General features: G+C 50.4%; 1 pseudogene; it reads left to right on the top strand.

Annotated features, from left to right (window-relative positions):
- Positions 1-1,821: 1,821 nt before the first annotated feature.
- On the top strand, positions 1,822-4,379 carry LOC125527483 (annotated as a pseudogene).
- The last annotated feature ends 1,003 nt before the right edge of the window (positions 4,380-5,382 follow it).

Below are 5,382 nucleotides of genomic sequence, written 5' to 3'. Positions count from 1 at the left end.
AATCACTAATTACGGATACCTTTGTAAAGATCACTCCCACTTTTTCTTGTCCTAACAAGTGGTGCATCATGAGTTTTTCCTTTTTTGTAGATTCATTTTTTTTCGAAAAGTTTTATCTCTTAAACAGTACGTCCAAATCACGTACCATTTCACTGTTGGATTTCTTACGTTGAGATCTTCAAAACTAGATCCCATGCTAGTTGATTTTGATGAACTTTTTTCACAAAAATGCCAAAAAACCAAAAAAAAACCGGAAACAAAAAGCAAAAAAAACAAGAAAAAAAGAAAGAACGAAAAGACAAAAAAGGGACCCGAAAGCACGATTGTGTTTCTTTTGCATTTTTGGAAGTACAACTATGTTTCTTTTCTTTTCAAGAAGTATAATCATACTGCTCACGAAAACACAGACCGTGCTTTGCCCTTTACGTCTCGTGGAAGCACATGTCGTGCTTCTTTTTTTGTCGGAGAAGGAGAATCATGTTTTTCCCTTTTAGGGAAGCATGGATGCACTTCTCGTGGACGCACAAGCTGTATTTCTCCTTTTCTCTTGGAAGAATAATTGTGCTTTTCACTTTTCGAAAAGGAATAAATACAATTGTGCTTCTCATGGAAGCACATACTATACCTTTGTTTTCTTGGGAAGTATAATTATGCTTTTCCTTTTAATAAATCACACTTTGCTCCTCGTGAAAGCATACGCTATCCTTTTCTTTTCTGGGGAAGCAAAATCATGTTTTTTCCTGTTTGAAAAGCACATGTTATGCTTCTGGCAGAAAAGCATGGCTTTCCAATTTTTTCCAATCAAAACCTTGGGAAAACCAAGAACAAGCTCGAAAAGAATTAAAACATATGAATAATAAGAAGAAATCTGAAGGTGAGCAAGTGCGTGACACGTGATGACAACTGGGCATACTACTTGACGCGCTTCGATAAAATCTTAGACTTGAAACTATCGATCGCATTTTCTTGAATTTGTTTTAGGCCTTCCTGTGATGTGCGTTCAGTAAGGAAAGACGTTCCTATCAACTCACGAAGTCGTCAAGTTGTGACGACTTCGTCAATCTAAGATGTTGTGTTGGCTCAATATTTCATAGTGTGCGTACGTATATTCAGAAAGTACGCCATGATGGTTTCGGAAGTGAAGCGTCTTATGAGTGAAAGGGAGTGTCGTTTTGTTCATATTTCTCGAGAGCAGAATAATGTAAGTCATGTGTTGGCTAACTTTGGAAGAATGGAAGACCGTACTGTGGTCTGGCTCTGCTCCGGCCCAGAAAATATCCCTAGCTTGTGTAAGGAGGTCCTTCTTAGCTCTTGAGTAATACAAATCCCTTTTATCCCCGAAAAAAAAGTGTGCGTGCGTGTATGTGAATATGTGATCATCTGCGTTTTTTCCGTATTTAAAAGTAACTGGTTTTATTTAGGGCTTCTGTCCCGGCGTGCCCGTGGGTACGTTGCCAGCGGGCCTGCATTCGATTTGGGCTATGCGCCAGTCGAAAGCACAACCTGGGCTTTTCCTCCCTACGCAGCAACCCGAGCCCAAGTTAAGCAGCCAAATTCGTCTCAAAAAAAAAAGTTAAGTAGCCAACCACCTCCACTTTCCCGTTGATCACGCCATCCCTGCCGCACTTTGTCGCAAAAACCTTTCCGTGTCGACGCGACCAAATGTCCAAAACCCTAACACACCTACGCATCGTCGGCTGTGTCCCCACCTGTCAGCGAGAATTAAAACCCCTCACCGTCTCCCCGAGCGGTGTCGCTGCCTGCATTTATTCATGCTTTGCGGCCCGATCTCCCATCCTTTCCCCTCTCCCGAGGTCACTAAATTTTTACTCGACCGTTCACCCGGCGAAACAACACCCCAGTCCGCCGCCCACAACGAATTTACCCTCCTCTCCCCACGGTAATTTTTCATCCACACGTCGCAATTTACAGCCGTGCTCTGCTAGCAGGTGAGCGCCCAGTTCACGAGCTGTCGCTGTCCGGCACAGAACACCACCGCTCTCCCCCACCGCAGCCACTCACACGAGTTCCCTCCGCCGACGGCGTGACCAAACCCTAGCTCGAGCCTCGCCGGGAGTGCCGTCCGGCGTCGGGTCCCTGTCGCGGCCGATGGCTGAGGACGGCGAGGAGAAGCTGCTGGCCACGGTGCAGCACATCGCCAAGACGCTGGGCCGCACCGGCACCATGACGGAGGACATACTCAAGGTCTTCTCCAACTACGACGGCCGCCTCTCGCTCGACAAGCTCTACGCCGCGGCGGCCGCGGCCGGAGGAGGAGGAGGAGGAGGGGCCGGGGAGCACTCGATGTCGATGCCGGCCTCCTCGCCGCCGCCCGTGCTGCCCTCGGCCGCGGCGGCGGCGATGCCGGCGCCGGTCACGTCGCTGGAGCGGACCGTGCGCACGCTGACCGGCCAGATCTCGCAGTTCGTCGACCATGGAGAGGCTCGTCTGGGCCGACTCCGCCGACGCCGACGCCTTCCTGGAGGCGGTGGACGACCTCATCGGCACCGTGCAGGAGCTGGACGCGGCGGGGACCAACCGCGGGCTGCTCGACCGCGCCGACGAGCTGCTCAGCCGGTGCATGGCCCGGCTGGAGGACGAGTTCCGGGCGCTCATCGAGCGCCCCGACGACGCGGCCCCGGCGGCGCCCGGCGGGTTCGACTCCGAGCAGAGCGACGACGAGGACTACGACGCGGACGACGGCTACGGCGACGAGCCCATCCCCATCGCCAAGCCGGTCACGGATTTCGACGTGGTCATCGACGCCCTGCCCGGGTCCGTCTCCGACGTGCACCAGATCGCGCCAGGATGGTGGACGCGGGCTTCGGCCGCGAGTGCGCCGAGGCCTACGCGCCGCGCGCCGCGGTTCGTCGACGAGAGCGTCGCGCGCCTCGGCATCCGCTCGCGCACCTCCGAGAGGTCCACTCCCTGCCCTGGGAGGAGCTCGAGTTCGACATTGCGCGGTGGATCCCGGCCTTCAAGATGGTGTTCCGCATCCTCATCCCCAGCGAGCGCCGCCTCTCCGACCGTGTCTTCGAGGGCCTCGCCCCCTACGGCGACCTCGCCTTCGTCGCCGCGGTACGCACCCAGGCGCTGCAGCTCATCTCGTTCGGCGACGCGGTTGCCGCTGCCAGCCGCGCGCCGGAGCGCCTCTTTCGTGTCATCGACATGTACGAGGCGGTGCGCGATCTCCTCCCCGACCTCGACCCTGTTTTCGCCGACCCCTACTCCGCAGCGCTCCGCGCCGAGGTCTCTGCTGTGTGCAACACCCTCGGCTCCTCCATCAAAGGTATATTCATGGAGCTGGAGAATCTTATCCGCCGTGACCCGGCTCGCGTTGCGGTGCCCGGCGGCGGCATACACCCAATCACTCGCTATGTCATGAACTATCTCCGTGCCGCATGTGGTTCAAGACAGACACTGGAAGAGGTGATGGAAGGTGACCTGGGTGCTCTCGGCGTGACCGCCATTGCCGTCGATCCTGACCGCCCCACTTCGTCGCTCGCGGTGCACATTGCGTGGATCATGGACGTGCTTCACAAGAATCTGGAGAGCAAATCCAAGATATACAGGGACCCGCCGCTGGCCTCCATCTTCTTGATGAATAATGGCAAGTACGTCATCCACAAGGTGAATGACAGTGAGCTTGGGGTTTTACTCGGCGATGACTGGATGAAGCAGATGTTGAGCAGAGTGCGCCGGTGGAGTATGGAGTACCAGCGCGGGGCGTGGGCGAAGGTGATGTCGGTGCTGCAGACCGGAGGCTCTGGGTTTTCTGGTCTCCCACCGAAGGCCATGCTTCAGAAACTTCAGATGTTCAATGGCTACCTGGAGGAGATTCGGGCGGCCCAGTCCGAGTGGGTGATCACGGATGATCAGCTGCGCGCCGATGTTAAGGCAGCAATAGCAGATTCGGTGCTGCCTGCATACAAGGGCTTGATTGCGAGGCTGAGATCGTCTCCAGATCCTCCGCAGGATCTGTTCATCAAGCATACCCCAGAGGATGTTGAGGCATGCATCCAACATTTGTTTGAAGGAATTGGGAAATGATTGGTTATCTTGTACTGTAGCATCTTATTGGTCGTGCCTGTGATTTTCGTATCATCACTAAAGTACTGTTGTGGCCGATATCTGAAGTTCTGAACATGGATAATGGGGAAATAATGGTACCACTTTGGGTTTGATGGTGTTTTGCCATGAGGTTAGGCTTTATATTAGACGCGCAAATCATTGTCTTCTCCAACTGTGTAAATTATTGTAGGCATTTCTCTGTCAGTTGTTAATGGTAGTCTTATTCAAAACATTACCTGTCTTCTTATTTATCGTGTTTCAGTGCCTGGTTGTTCAGGTGATGAAGGAGAAACGCTTATCTTAAGTCAGATCTGCCAAGCTTGGCTGTTGTCTGTTGTGATTGCGTGTGTGTGACCCAACTTTTATGATGGTTAGCCTAGTAGTATGGTTATTATAGAAAGCATGCAAGTTAATCTGGTCCCTCTCTCCTATGGGTGTGATATGCCCTGAGCAGATGGGTCTGTATTTCTCTTGTATTTTTTTTCTTTTTTAACAATTTGCAATGATATTTTCCCTTCAATTTCTGAAAAAACTCTGTCATAAAGTTATTCAAATGAAAGGTTGTGGCTAAGGCCACAACTCTTGAAAATTCAGTTGTCAACACAAGTGTATATTCTTTTTGTAAAGCCCATATGGGATAACGGGTCTTCTCTTTATCATTTACTCCCTACTAACTTTGTACTAAATCAACGACACTTATTTCTGAACGGAGTACAATTTTGCGCTGTTTGTGGAAGCATGCCCTTTGACTCTTGAATGACTGGTGTTCCTTCTCTAAATTAATCACTTGATGCTTTCAAATTACTCTTCATTAAACTGTTGAATGCTGCTATCCTGAAGTAAGTTCGTTTTGACCCTTCGACAAATAGAGTTTGTTATTTACTGAATACCTCGTCTGTGTGTACATATGCTGATATCATGCACGACCGATGCTCCTTTTGCTAAAATGGTGTTCTGAGCTTGTGCACTATTTTGGAATATCAAATAACTGCACATGTAGTTATATATCTTAGTGCCACAGTAGGTGAAGAATGTTCTGTTCCTCAGTCTCTGAATTTGCCTTCACTGTGGTTTGTTTTGAACTCATTCTTTCAGAATGTGAGACATTTTAACTAGTCAACTTTGTCAGCTGCAGATTATTGATTGGACTGGATACCACATTCCTCTTTTATATGCTTGCACGGAGGAGTTGGGACTTGAGAGCTCCATTCATTCACAAGTTACAGATCTATTTGAGGTGAGAATGGTTACTCCCAATCAGTTCCCTTCTCTAGCTTCTCGAGTTTACATAACCTGATCACGGTGTTATGC

The sequence above is a fragment of the Triticum urartu genome, unplaced genomic scaffold (genome assembly GCF_003073215.2).
Source record: "Triticum urartu cultivar G1812 unplaced genomic scaffold, Tu2.1 TuUngrouped_contig_4039, whole genome shotgun sequence".
Taxonomy (NCBI): domain Eukaryota; kingdom Viridiplantae; phylum Streptophyta; class Magnoliopsida; order Poales; family Poaceae; genus Triticum; species Triticum urartu.
Note: the sequence above shows the minus strand (reverse complement) of the source record. Positions and strands in the feature narration are given on the sequence as shown.